This window comes from Amia ocellicauda, chromosome 22 (assembly GCF_036373705.1).
Source record: "Amia ocellicauda isolate fAmiCal2 chromosome 22, fAmiCal2.hap1, whole genome shotgun sequence".
NCBI classification, from domain to species: Eukaryota; Metazoa; Chordata; class Actinopteri; order Amiiformes; family Amiidae; genus Amia; species Amia ocellicauda.
This window is the reverse complement of record NC_089871.1, coordinates 22,455,745-22,470,216: the sequence shown is the minus strand read 5'-3', so window position 1 is coordinate 22,470,216 and position 14,472 is coordinate 22,455,745. Positions and strand designations below refer to the sequence as shown.

General features: G+C 42.7%; 1 non-coding gene across 1 annotated transcript; it reads left to right on the top strand.

Annotated features, from left to right (window-relative positions):
- The first annotated feature begins 848 nt into the window (after positions 1-848).
- Positions 849-920, top strand: trnag-ucc (transfer RNA glycine (anticodon UCC)). The gene has a single exon. It is a non-coding gene; the product is annotated as a tRNA-Gly (tRNA).
- Positions 921-14,472: the final 13,552 nt, after the last annotated feature.

Below are 14,472 nucleotides of genomic sequence, written 5' to 3'. Positions count from 1 at the left end.
GATGATGATGATGATGATGATGAGACAGAGAGGGAGTGAGAGGAGGGAAAAAAACTGTCCAGCAAGAAGAGCCCAAGGTTGGTTCAATTTTGTGTAGTACTACTGGTTTTCCAGCATAACTGCCAAATGGGGTGCAGCTCAGCTACTACTAAAGCTAAGAGTCGTTTCTATCATAACTCATTAGTCTGTACTCAATTTAAAATATGCATATACAATACAAGCTTTGTACAGTGGTTATGCTATAAGGAATGATTGAAATTAAACTTGTACTTGGTGCAAAATGAATGATACATGTTTGAAACACTCAATCTGCTGGTGGTGGTAGATTCAGTGTGCATTTGATTTACGGGTTTCATCGAGAAAAAAAGTTGTTATAAAGTGTTACAGCCACGTGTGTAGATTACGCTGCTGTTGCACATGGTGTATTTAGTAGTCTGCGGTTTAAGTGTGTTTACGTGGGATCGAACCGAACATCTTTCGCGTGTCAGGTAAACGTGATAACCGTTACACAAAGGAAACTGCGATGACATTATGGGTGAAAAAAATGTATTGTTGTGTTTTTTAGTATTAGTGTTGGTTCTGCAGTGAACAATTATTTTGTGTAATTTGCTTATAATCTACAACATACCTTGTTGTTGTTTATCTTACAATAAATCCGCTTTGAATATTTTCAGTTTTAATTCGTTAAATCAATGTCACCCAAAGGATTTGTAAAAATAAGCGCTATAAGGTTTTTTGCCAATTGCCCAAAAAATATTTGTATATGTCACAGACATTTGTTTTGATCTCCTGTTTGACACCAGCGCATTTTAGGAGTATTAGCAAATAAAATACAATACTACAGTCGAGCGTTGGTGGTATAGTGGTGAGCATAGCTGCCTTCCAAGCAGTTGACCCGGGTTCGATTCCCGGCCAACGCAAAGTTGCATTTTTTGGTTTTCTCGTTATGTTTTTCAGTGTTTATTACGATTTATTTTGTAACGTTTATTCCAATGTATACATATTTTGTATGTCTTAGATATTTGTCTTGTTCTCCCTTTCGATCACAGCACTTATAAAGAGTTTTATGTATTCTTAATAAATGAAAATATTAGTTATAATACAAAATAATAATAATCGCACATAATTAGTTACAAAGATAAGGTATATAGATTGACAAAGATGGATACAGTTTAAAAGCTGCTGTGTTCTACATCCACATCAACTGACGATATAATGTGTTCTTTAAAATTAGATTGCGTTTGTATGAAAGTGTGTGTATATATGTATATGTATACGTATATGTATATACAAATAACACTAGGGGGCAGGATTGCATTTGTATTTCAAGATAAAAGCTCAAATGTAATTATTGACCAATTCCCAGAAGATTAAATAATAATGAAATAAACGTGCTGTACATCACACTGTTCTGGACACACATCTTACACAAGGCGCTTCAGCACACAAAAACAGAAAGCGATGTGTGTAAGAACTTCGTGTCATACTGTCGTTTTTCACACATGGTAATGAACATCTCACGTGTAATGGGGATTCAGGTTAGTCCAGGTTCAGTATTTTGTAGTTCAGCTTGATCAAGGCCATTATACATGAAGAACAGATGTGTCTCTTGGCACAGTATGAAAATTGTGTAGTGTCGTTTTGTATGTATGATTATATTGTACTGCTATAGAAAACTATTCAACAACTTGGGGTGTTTTTTTCTGTACAGAATGGCCCTGACTGTGGTGATTGACACTTCAAATGAAAGACCAGCTGCCAGAGCTGATCAATCAGCGCTGTTGGGAGGAATAGGACCTGGTGAGAAAGGCAGAGACACCCTGAGACATTCTCCTCCTCTCTCACCAGGTGAATTAGTTGCCCTCATTTTTTCCACAGTGCTAGTTAATCAATATGGGCTCATGCAGCTGGTCTTCAATTTCATGTGTCAAGTGAAGGATGACAAGCTTGTTATCTGTTGCACAGTACTGAAGGACCAAACACAGATGTAGAGTAAGGGGTAAGTCATTCCAGTGGGAACTGGGCCATATGGGGTTATTCCACCTCATGCAATTACTCAATAGTTTATTCCAGTTGTTAATTGAACACTACCAAAACCTGCAGTAACCTTGATGACTGCAAATTCTTGTTAACTCATATATGTAGTGTAAAAATAAATACATAACATTTGGTCAGTTCCAGTACTATTTAAGAAGAAATATCCTGCAATGGAATAAGGTCATTTTCTCAGTTATTGTTTATACATACTCAGCACCTTATACTGCTCTTTTTCACTTAATGTGGCAAACAAATTGAACTTCAAGAACCTCATTGCACCAGCTTCTCAAAACTTGATCTCTGCTAGGGTTTGTGTTCTTGTTAGATAACAACAACAACAACAAAATTTGATGGACTAACCTAGTACAGTAAAACAACATAATGCATTTAAAGATAATTTGAAAATGCTTTTCTAATATTTTCTACATATTTTATATATATATATTAGGCCTATATTATGTACCTAAAATAAGACAGACTTGCTAAGATTTTATTACAGGACAATTCAATTACTTACAAGCACAACTGGTAGCAATTCTTTGGTATCAAAGCTCAGTTCTTGGAGGGTCATAATGTATTTTGGCTTCCAGTTAATTAATTTGTCTGATGAGCTGATTAAGTGAGTGAATGTAATACTGCTCTGCAGAGTGGTGCCACCTTGAAGGAAAATAATGTTCATCCATCAACTGTACAATGTGTCCAATTAATCAAATAACTAGACTAAGTAATCACAAGCTTAAGGTGGAATGAAAACCAAAAGACACAGTGGCCCTCCAGGAACTGGCCTCTGAGGGTCTGAGACTACTGATATAATGCTACTCGTCTAGTATTGGTGATTTAAAAAAAGAAGAGATTAGCATGTATTGAAACTGGATGTATAAGCTATTTTGTTCCCTTCAGATGATCACTAGTTATCTCTCAAGTCCATACCACTGCCCATAGCCAGTTTCCATGGTACCTAATATAAACCCTTTTCTATCAAAGCTGTGTGTGTGGTGGGGTGCGGGGAAAGAGCTTGGCATGACCCGGAAGTAATGACAACCACTACCAGCACCGGGTGTCTGATTGAGATTTATTGGGGGTCCCCGTTAAACTATAAACAGAAACCAAACAACAGGGGCCGGTGCCCAAAAAGAAAAAGCTACGTATTCCTATGACCAGCGATGGTGAGAAGACTAAGAAAATACAAGATGAACCCCAAACAGTCCAGAAAACACAAAGCCACTAGTCTCTTCGTCAGACTGTGGTGCAGATTGGGCTCCCACCCCTTCGCCCCCTCTGGGGTTGTTCCACGTTCACCAAGGGTTTTCTCCTGCTGAACAAAGGGGTTCCAGACTCTACAGGTGGCCAGTAGGCAGTCCATGGTCTATGTAAACAAAGCACATAGAACAACCACTCTCCTATAACAGCACATCTTCTCAGGCCATGACCAGGAGACCAAATAGCAGAACCCTGCAGCCTAAATAGTGCTGGGCCCCACCCCTGCAATCAGTGCACTGCCCCACCGCAACCAATTGGCCAGCACAGCACAGCTGATTACAGAAATGGGGCTCCATCACATGGTCCTGCCCCAAATCAAGATGGCCACCCCCACTGGAACTTCTGCCACAACTATGACTCAACCCTCTTCCCAGATATTGGCCCTTCCTACACAGCGCTGTCAATGGTCGGGAGGGCGAATTACAAGAGAGACTCCCTTCACTCCCATCACAGTGTGTCACTCAAACAGTCCCTTCCTGTTTCCTGTTTGTATATACAGTGACATACACACAGGAACTTCCTCTTTGCCGTTTCGCCTCTGGACTCCTCAGACGTAAGCAAAGTGTCTCTGTCCCTTGCAGCAGTGGTTTTGCTCACTAAAGATGCACCTGTGCCGTGATTGAGCACACTGAGTGACGGGGTCACTTAGGTGTCCAAGAAGCTGTGGAACTGCTTTGGCAGGGCAGAAATGGACTTCTTCGCTTCAGAAGAGTCCACTCATTGCCCATTATGGTTCTCCTTCTGAGACCACTCCAGAATCCTGAGGATTGGCACACTGTCCCACTTGTGGCCATGCTGTCTCCTTTACACGTTCCAACCATTCCCCCGGTGGTCCTGGAGAAGATCAGGCGAGAATGAGTGACAGTCCTTCTGATCGCACCCAAGTGGCCTCACAAACTGTAGTTCGCGGGCCTGGTCTCCCTCCTGAGCCCTGACAGCTTCCCTTAACGATGGACCTGCTGTCCCAGGTGCAGGACACACTTTTGCACCCCAACCCAGGCCTGGCCCCTGAGTCAGATCACCTGACTGTCTGGGATCTGTCAAGAGGCGGTAGTTGCCACTATTCAGTCAACAAGAGCTCCCACTATAAGGACACAGTATTTCTACCACTGGCAGACTTTTCAGACCTAATGTCAGGACAAGGGCCAGGATCCAGTCACCTGCCTTATGAGGGTCATATTGCAATTTCGTTGATCACTCCATCCTCCTCTCCTGCCTCGCTGACCTTGGGATCTCTGGGACTGCTCTTACCTGGTTCTCCTCCTACCTCAGCGACCGGTCCTACCAAGTGACATGGCGAGGCTCCTCATCCACCCCCCAACCTCTCCTCACAGGCGTTCCCCAAGGCTCCGTCCTGGGCCCGCTCCTGTTCTCTCTCTACACTCGCTCCCTGGGCCCCCTCATCGCTTCCCATGGTTTCTCCTACCACTTCTATGCTGATGATGCCCAGATCTTCCTGTCTTTTCCCTCTTCTGACCCTCTCATCCCCTCACGCATCTCCTCCTACTTGTCTGCCATTTCCGCCTGGATGCACTCGCACCACCTCAAGCTCAACCTCTCCAAATCAGATCTCCTCTTTTTCTCCCACTCTTCCTCACCTTCTGCTGACCTCCCCATCTCGATCCCCTTGGAATCCACCACACTCTCTCCTTCTTCTTCCGCTAAAAATCTAGGAGTCACCCTCGATCCTGCGCTCTCCTACTCCCAGCACATCACCACGCTGACGCGCATCTGCAGATTCTTCCTGAGCATTATACGCCGGATCCGTCCCTTCCTCACCGACTACTCAACTCAGCTACTCATCCAGTCACTGGTCCTCTCCCGCCTGGACTACTGCAACTCCCTCCTGGCTGGCCTGCCTGCATCCACTACCCGCCCACTCCAGCTCATCCAGAACTCTGCGGCTCGTCTGGTATTCTCTCTGCCACGATTCGCACACGCTACTCCACTGCTCCACTCCCTCCACTGGCTCCCGATAGCGGCACGCATTCAGTCCAAGACTTTGACACTCACCTACCGCTGTCTTGACCACACTGCACCAAGCTACCTTCAGTCACTCGTCTCTCCATACATCCCCTCCAGACCACTGCGCTCCTCCAGTGCCAGAAAGCTAACTCTGCCTCCTCTCCACTCTCCTTCCTCCAGAGCCTGCTCCTTCTCATCCCTGGCCCCTAAGTGGTGGAACAACCTGCCCACCGAAGTCAAAACAGCAGAGTCCTTGACCTCATTCCGGCACTTACTCAAGACGCATCTCTTCCAACATCACTTGTAATATTAGTCCTCTATCCTGGCTAGATAGCACTTCAGCTTATTATGCTCCTCACGTTCTTGATTGTTTTCCTCCTTGCTCCCTTTCCCGTAGCCCTCGTCTGTAACCCTACATCTTGACAGCACTTAGCTTTCACCGTCCAGGATGTAGGAAGTCTTTTACTGTACTTGTGTAAATTGTAAATTGGAATTTGTAAAATGTATTATTTTGAATTGCTATGTTTTAGCTACAGTTGAATTTGTAATGACTGATGCCTTGTACTTCTCTGTATTTTTGCACTTTGTTTGCACTTATGTTGTAAGTCACCCCCCCCACACACACACACACAAAATCAGTTTGGCCTTAAATGTCCCCTACATCAGGCATAAATGGGGAAAGTAATCTGTTGCTATAGAAACTGACATTAAACCAACATTACAGCACATAACTGAATTTAAAAATGAAAGGGTGAGTTTCATTGAGAGGATATTTAAGGAAAGACAAAACCCTTGCTGTTTTTGAAAGACTATGTTTCGGACATCCTAACTTTGGTAGAAATGTTAAAAGATGAACTGGAGCCTGAAACCAACAGAAGCCACAGCATTCCTGCAGTTGTTCAGGTGTGTGTGGCAATTCGTTTTTTAAATCTAGTGGGAGACTTTGTGGCAATCCACTGACTGGCTGACTCTCACTGGCACTGAAAAGAAAGATTGTTGCATTTCCATCAGATCCAAGAAAAATTTGAAAACTTAAAGGAAACTGTCATGGTTTCCCCCACACTTCTCCAACTCACCACCAGAGGTCATCTTCACCAGAGTTCTAATCATGCCATTGCACATTCCTCAAACCCCAGTGCACTTTCTTTCGCCTCCCTCAGCTCCAATTTGCTCAGCACAGCCTAGCACCTATTACATTCCGTCTCCTGCCCTGTATATTAACCCCTTGGTCACTCCAATCATGGTTCCCTCTTGATTGATTGATTGCCTGTTCCTTGACAGGTTCCTCTTTGTGTACCTCGACCTACGATTCCCGGATTCTCCCTACCAGTCTGTTTGCCTCATCATTGACCCTTACTTGCCTTATCGACCTTGCCTTCGTATCCTCCTGGACATTGCTTTTGCCGGTATTGACCCTCGCCTTTCCCTGGACTCCCTTATCTCCACACCTGGATTCCTCATACATGAGCTACTACATTACAGAAACTTATTTGAAATCGCTGGATTTCTCAATGTTGTCGGTGCAGTCGATGGGACACTATTAGAATCCAGGCTCCAAATCATAACGAAAATATTTTTGTCAACAGAAAGGGAAACCATTTAACATGCAACTGTCTTTGGATGCTAATCTGCTGATAAACAACATCTCAGCTCGGTGGCCAAGCAATTCAACATTACTCAAGAATTTGCTGAAGAGTTCCAACCAGTCAGCTTTTTAAACTGGTACTGTGAAGGGCTTTCTTCTTGACCACAGTGGTAATCCCCTAAAACTGTGGCTGATGACACCATACCTGAACCCACACAGACCTGCACAGGTTAACTACAACCAGGGAACACTGTGGGGAGATGCATTGGAGTCTGGAAGAGGCGTTTTCGAATCTTGCACGGAGAAATCCGAATGGCTCCAGATAGGGTGTGTGCAATTATTCGTGCAATCGCAACACTACACAATTTTGCAAGGTATGTATTTTTGTTCTGTATAATTGTAGTGAAATTGGACCTGTTATATTTGTTACAATGGGTTGGGGAAGGATTAACAGACAATAGAAGGACTGCACCATTAATGTTGACAAGTGTTACGGGGGACTAGGCACAGAAAGGGAGAACCCAGGTGCGGAGAGGCAGAGAAGAGTCGAAACGGGCGAGGGTCAAGAGCAGGCAAACAGGATCCGAGGGAACAGGCAGAAGAGTCATCAAGAGGGCAGGCAGGAGGCCGGCGATGGTACAAACAAAACAGTAGAGCGGATGCATGACGGAGGCAGGATGGGTGCTGTAACAGCGGGTGTAGCGATGGCGTCAAATTGCCGGGACAGCGCATCTGCATTGACGTTCTTGGACCCAGGTCTGTAAGAGAGCGTAAAGTTAAAGCGGGTAAAAAACAAAGCCCACCGGGCCTGCCTGGGATTGAGTCGCTTGGTGGTGCGCAAGTACTCCAGGTTGCGATGATTCGTCAGCACCAGGAATGGATGATGTGCCCCCTCCAGCCAGTGTCGCCACTCCTCCAAGGCCAGCTCCATGGCCAAGAGCTCCCGGTTGCCAATGTCGTAGTTTCTCTCTGCTGCCAACAGCTTCCGGAAAAAGAAGGAACAAGGGTAGAGTTTAGCTGGCTTACCATGCCTTTGGCACAGGACAGCCCCCACACCGGACTCGGAGGCGTCAACCTCGACCACAAAAGGAAGTGTTGGATTCAGGTGCTTCAAGATGGGGGCTGTGGAAAACAGAGTTTTTAATTGTTGAAACACTAGGGTTGCGGAGGGGGTCCAAGTCAAAGAGCGTTTTGCACCCTTCAGGAGGGAAGTGAGGGGCAAGGCGACAGTGCTAAAATTGCAAATGAATCACCTGTAAAAGTTCGCAAATACGAGGAAGCATTGGAGCTCTTTGACAGTGTGGGTCTGGTTCCATTTTGTGACAGCACTGACCTTGTCCTGATCCATGTGTACCCCCTGAACATCGATGACATATCCGAGAATCTGGATGCTCTGTCGATGGAACTCGCATTTCTCCCCTTTCACAAACAGGCCGTTTTGCAACAGGCAGCTTAAAACCTGGCAAACATGCGCTATATGTTCAGTCAGAGAGAAGGAAAAGATTAAAATGTAATCAATGTATACTATGACAAAGCTCTGCAAAAAGTCTCTCAGGACCTCATTGATGAAAGCTTGAAACACTGAGGGGGCATCGACCAAACCAAAGGGCATCATCAGATATTCGTAATGTCCGGACTGGGTCCAAAGCCCGTTTTCCACTCGTCTCCCTGGCGTATGTGTATGAGGTTGTAGGCGCTCCAGAGATCCAGCTTGGTAAAGTAGTGAGCCCCTTGAACTTGCTCCAACGCCACAGGTACCAAGGACAGAGGGTATCGATATTTAACCGTGATGTCTTGAGACCCCTGTAATCGATGCATGGCCGAAGGCCCCCCATCTTTCTCAGCAATGAAAAAGAAACTGGCTGCAGCAGGGGAGGTAGAGGGATGGATAATTCCGAGTTCGAGAGCCTCTGTGATGTACTCCTCCATGGCGGTGGTTTCCAGGATAGATAGGGGATAGATCCGACCCCGCAGAGGAGAAGTTCCAAAAAGAAGGTCGATGGCACAGTCCCAGGGGCGATGAAGAGGAATAAGTGAAGCCTGAGCTTTGGTGAAGACCGTTGCCAGGTCCGCATACTCCGTGGGTTTAGCCGGTGGAGTGGATGGGTCGGGACTCTCAATTTGCATGGCACGACAGGGGAGAGAGAGACAGCGATCAAAACACTAAACATCCAAATGACATGATTTCTCTGGTTCTCCAGGAAATGGTGGGATTGTGGAAAGCCAGCCATGGCAGTCCTAGAACAATGTCAGTGCCAGGGGAGTCAATGACAAGTAGGGAAATGGTTTCGGTGTGCAGGCAGCCGATCTGGAGTGTAATAGGAATAGTCTTCTGTGTCACCACGCCCGCTTCAATCAGCTGATTGTTGATGGCTTTGATTTGGAGTGGCGGTACACAGGAGAGCAAGGGAATTCCCAGTTTGTTCACCGTCGTCCAGTGGATGAAGTTGCCTGCGGATCTGGAATCACATAAGAGAGAGACGAGGACGTTAGTATCTTCCCACATAATACTGGCTGAAAAAGATAGACTGCATGTTAGAAGAGGACATTGTCCTCTTGTTAGTGGCATTAGTGGAGCTGGTGAAGGGGAAGGATGGGTTAGAATCCTGGGGATGACGACCTCTGGTGGCGAACAGTGGGATGGTGGAGTAAGGATGACACAACAAGCTTCTCCCTGCTTATTTTTATGACAGTCATTATAGTTATATGTGTTTATTGCAAAATCATTTTTGAATTATCAGTTTATGATTTGTGTTATATAGTGTAGCGTTTTATTTTAGGATATTATTAAACTGTAACAATTGTATAAAATGTACGTATTTGACTTCATTAGACTACGCAATCTTGGAGACCCTGCACATACCCCTCTTCTTGATGACTCTGTACCACAACATGTAGCATGTAAAGACAAAATGGAGAGTGCAGGGAGTTCAACAAGGGCTGTGCTCACTGAAATAATTCAGAAATAACACAGGAGAGAAATGGTTTCAATACAATTATAAAACATATCTGTTATGTATTATTATTATTATTATTATTATTATTATTATTTTTATTTCTTGGCAGACGCCCTTATCCAGGGCGACTTACAACATAAGTGCAAACAAAGTGCAAAAATACAGAGAAGTACAAGGCATCAATCATTACAAATTCAACTTAGCTAAAACCTAGCAATTTAAAATAATACATTTTACAATTCCAATTTACAATTTACACAAGTACAGTAAGAGACTTCCTACATCCTGGACGGTGAAAGCTAAGTGCTGTCAAGAAGGGTTACAGACGAGGGCTACGGGAAAGGGAGCAAGGAGCTAAACAATCAAGAACGCGAGGAGCATAATAAGCTGAAGTGCTATCTAGCAGGGATAGAGGACTAATATTACAAGTGCTGTCGGAAGAGATGCGTCTTGAGTAAGCGCCAGAATGAGGTCAAGGACTCTGCTGTTTTGACTTTGGTGGGCAGGTCGTTCCACCACTTAGGGGCCAGGGATGAGAAGGAGCGGGCTCTGGAGGAAGGAGAGTGGAGAGGAGGCAGTGGTCTGGTATCTATTATAAAGAATGGCAAATGTATTCACAACCAACAACTCTTAATAATTACAATAATACTTTCCCCCTTCCCCTTTTAACTATTTTTTTTAATCTTGCCATTTTTAACTTTAATATTTTCTACATAAAGTTTTTCCTTTTCCTTTTCCAAAAGATTTCCCCTCTATAGTTCCAAAACTTAAACTTAAACTCTCTTTGAACCCTATTTTACTTTTTTCTTTTTTAATGGGCCTGACATCTTCAAAATCTGCAGTTAAATAAGTAAATAACTTTACTTGTTATGTAGTCGGTAAAACAGATGTAAAATAAACAATATACATTAATAATTGTAACTATACCAATAGGCCTTCTCCTGGTCCTGTGACTCCAGGGCTTGTTCATGCAGCCATGCAGGTGCTGTTGCCTTGCAAGGCTGCCATGTATGTAGTTTGTTTGTTTTTCAACAGAGGCTATTCATGTACGTCCTGTCTAGAGTGCTGTACGTATATATGTATATATGGTGTTGTGGGTGTGCGTGCACATTGCTGTTACCCCGCTGTGAATATAGTTCATTGGAACATCCTAGCTTTGCTAGTTGAGCAGGGGGTGACTGCTCCGGTGTTCAGTGGAGGGGCACATGATCTGGTCTCCTGTTGCCCTGTTTTGTACAGTTCATTTGTTACAACAAACCATTGTCCCCAGTAGAACATGACTGATGTCCTTGCTGCTGAACGGTCCTGTATCTAGAGCTGTTTCAAGTAGAGCCCCCTTAGCAGGTACAGCATTGGGGCAGGTTTCCGTACCAGTTCACTGCCCTCCTCACTTGTGACGGATTGGTTATACAGTAACCCCTCAACCTTTGGACAGTGCTTTCGACTTGATAGGTTGCATATGCAATCCTGGTTATCTGAAAACGAAGGACCTGCCCAAAGGCTGCAAGGTCACTCTGGAGTTCTGTCTCCTGGCACAGAGGAAGTTCCTATGTGTACCTCACCATATATACAAATGGTAAACAGGGAGGGACTGTTTGAGTGACACACACAGGGGCTTATAGACAGATTTGATAGATAAGTGTTTCATGAAAACTGGCTTAACCCCTCCCCCTTTTGGGCAGTGCTCCCTTTTTCAGATAACTGGGGTTGCATAAGCTTGAAGCCTTTAAAGTTGCATGTAACTTTTTTTTTTTTTTTTCAGTAGTCATTTCAGGTAAAACATGGTCACTGCCTTCAATGTTGATTTTTAAATCATCAGCTTTATATAAACACACTGTGCTTTAGGCTACTATCATTTTACAGATTTTAAAATTCCATTTTATTCCTGATAATTCCCATATATTCAAAATTGTGCAACCCTACTCTTGACTGACTGTGTCCCATTTGGTACTGGAGAGGGGTTCTGTCCTTCGGACAGTTGTATTCCAGAATACATTATGTTTATTAGTAGAAGTAGAATTCTTTAAAAAATACTATTAATTAGACTATTAGAAGATATGGTGGAAGGGGTGTGTGTTATGGCAGGGGTTCCCAAACTTTTTCTGCCCAAGGACCCCTTTGTCAACCAGATTTTGGCTGAGGACCCCCACCTACAAAAAATGCCACAACTGCTTCATTATACTACGTTAATAAAAGGAAAAATGGAGAACATAGAACCTTATTCTAGAACCAGATTCAAAGAAGAGTTCAACCCACTCCTAATGAGATGGATGGGCTGTACATTCTTTCATAAGAAACTAAAATATGTATTTAAAAATAAATAAATAAATAAAACATTTTTTTTTGGGGAGGGGGGGGAGGGGATTTTGCCGTGGCCCCCTAGGGTGTCGCAGAACCCAGTTTGGGAACCTCTGTGTTACTGCATTCATTCTAAATACTTAATAATTATGTCCACTTCCAATGTGGCCAGTGTTGAGATGGGTACCTCGATACATTGCCATTTATGGTCCCAGAAGGCGGTAAGGGTGATTGAGTGACACCGGTCTCTATTCTAATACATCTCAGGATGTTCAATGTATCGTTGTTTAGTTGTAGGAATAGGACAGTCATCAGCAGCACAAAAAGTATTAAGGAAGCCACCTTTATTGGCCTTTATTCCAGACCCTATTTGACTGTAAGATTGGAGATGAAATTAGGGCCAGGGGTGATTTAGGTGCAAGCTTGTTACATATTTGCATTTCAAATCTAACTGTAATGCCTCTGTGTGAGTCACACAGTCTGAGTGTTTAGCACAACATTGTGTTACTGTCATCCCATTCCCCTGTTAATTGCCATGAACAACTTGATCTTGTACAGCTGCTAATTAAAAAATACAACCTTCCTGACAATAAGCAAGAATGATTAAAACCATACTAAACAATTTTTCACATTTTTTTTAATATCTCAAACTGTATATCATCATAACATGTACCTAACATTTCAGAAAATCCCTTTTTTTAAATCTCAAGGTGGGGACAGCATTGTATTGCTTTATTATTGTGTTTTTCAGCATCAGTTTTAAATCTTTATATTCTAGAATTTTTAGCCTTTATATTTTCAAGGTCAGTACCTTTAGCTCTGCAGAGTCTATTTGAGCTACTGCTGCTTTTTTCCCTTGTGTAAAAGGTATTAAACTTGCACACCCATATAGACACATATACACCCACCCACATACTATCCCTTTCTGTCCGAATGTATCAAGGGCAATGAAAGCATAAAAATGAAAAGTGGAATCAATAATGAACGGTGAATGCAGTGCATTTTAACAGAACAATAAACCTAAGGCTTTCAATACAGCTTTGGAAAACAGTGAAAGTTAAAATTGTCAGGAAGATGGCATGTTACGAAGCGGGTCAAATCAGATGGGTCAAGAATTAACTATGTGTCAGTGTTTGAGTGCTTTGGAACAATGTTCCCCTTTTGTACCATTCTTGTGTTTGTGCTCTCTTTGTGAAATTAATACTAAAAACTCATATTTGACTAATTCAATTTACTGGGAAAAAAGTATTTATAAGAGGTCATAATATAATGCTAGGTCTGGGCTGATGTTTTACACATTTTTACAAAATCAATAATCCTATGACCAATTTCTAAATCAGTTTTGTTAGGATATTGAGCACAAACACACACACACACACACACACACACAGTTTTACTTGGAATTATAATTATATTATAATAATAATTCCTTGGAATTATGTCACTTACAATTCCTTATAACATGTAAATCATATTGGACACCATCAGCCCCCAAACTGGTGTAAATCGACTATATGGCAATAACAGAGATACTGAAATGCATTGTGACATATTTTTTATTTTACTGCCTTGGCATGGATAATTCCAAAATGAACAGCCCCCCTTCAAAAATATAAATGATCGAAATTGCAAATGGCCTTCGCGATATTTGTGTCAAGCAAAATAACCACAAAAAGATATGGATGTGATGCTCTCAATATTGATCTTGATTTATTTTTCTTTTCTTTTCAATTCTTTTTTTTTTTTTTTTACAGATGACACAAACCCTTTATATTCAGTACGGATACTAGTATGAGCAACAAAAGTGAAACCATGGTGACTGCATCCAGCTCTCTTTCCGTAGCCCCAATTACAGCTATTATTGCTAATGCATTCTCTGAACCTAGTAGCGCTGGGCTTTGTTTCAGAAGTGGATGAAGCTTTGTCAATAATCAAATAGAAGGCTCTGCAGCAAATGTAATGTGTCTGTGTTATAATATAAACACAAATACATCATTTTCCTTTTTCCATTTTTCGACATACTGTGTAGTTACAGTGGGGCAGCATATTCAGAAAATCAGGGAGTAAAGCAGTCTTATCTTTACCTTTAACCTTTAACTCATGGGTGGGAAAGAAAAGTCCTTGAGGGCTGAAGGGCTTTGTGGTTTTCATTCTGCCTCTTAATTATTAAATTGAAATCATTATTAGGATAAGAAGTAAAAATGCCTGTTTCTTCTAGGTATAAAACCACTTATTGGAAGCTGACTTCAAAACCTGCTTCCTCAAAATCAGCCCCTGAAGGACTGGAATCGCCCTGCCTTAAGTAGAGCTATGATTGTGAAGTAGTATGACAAGTCTCTATTTACTAGTCATGGATTGTGTAACATGCAC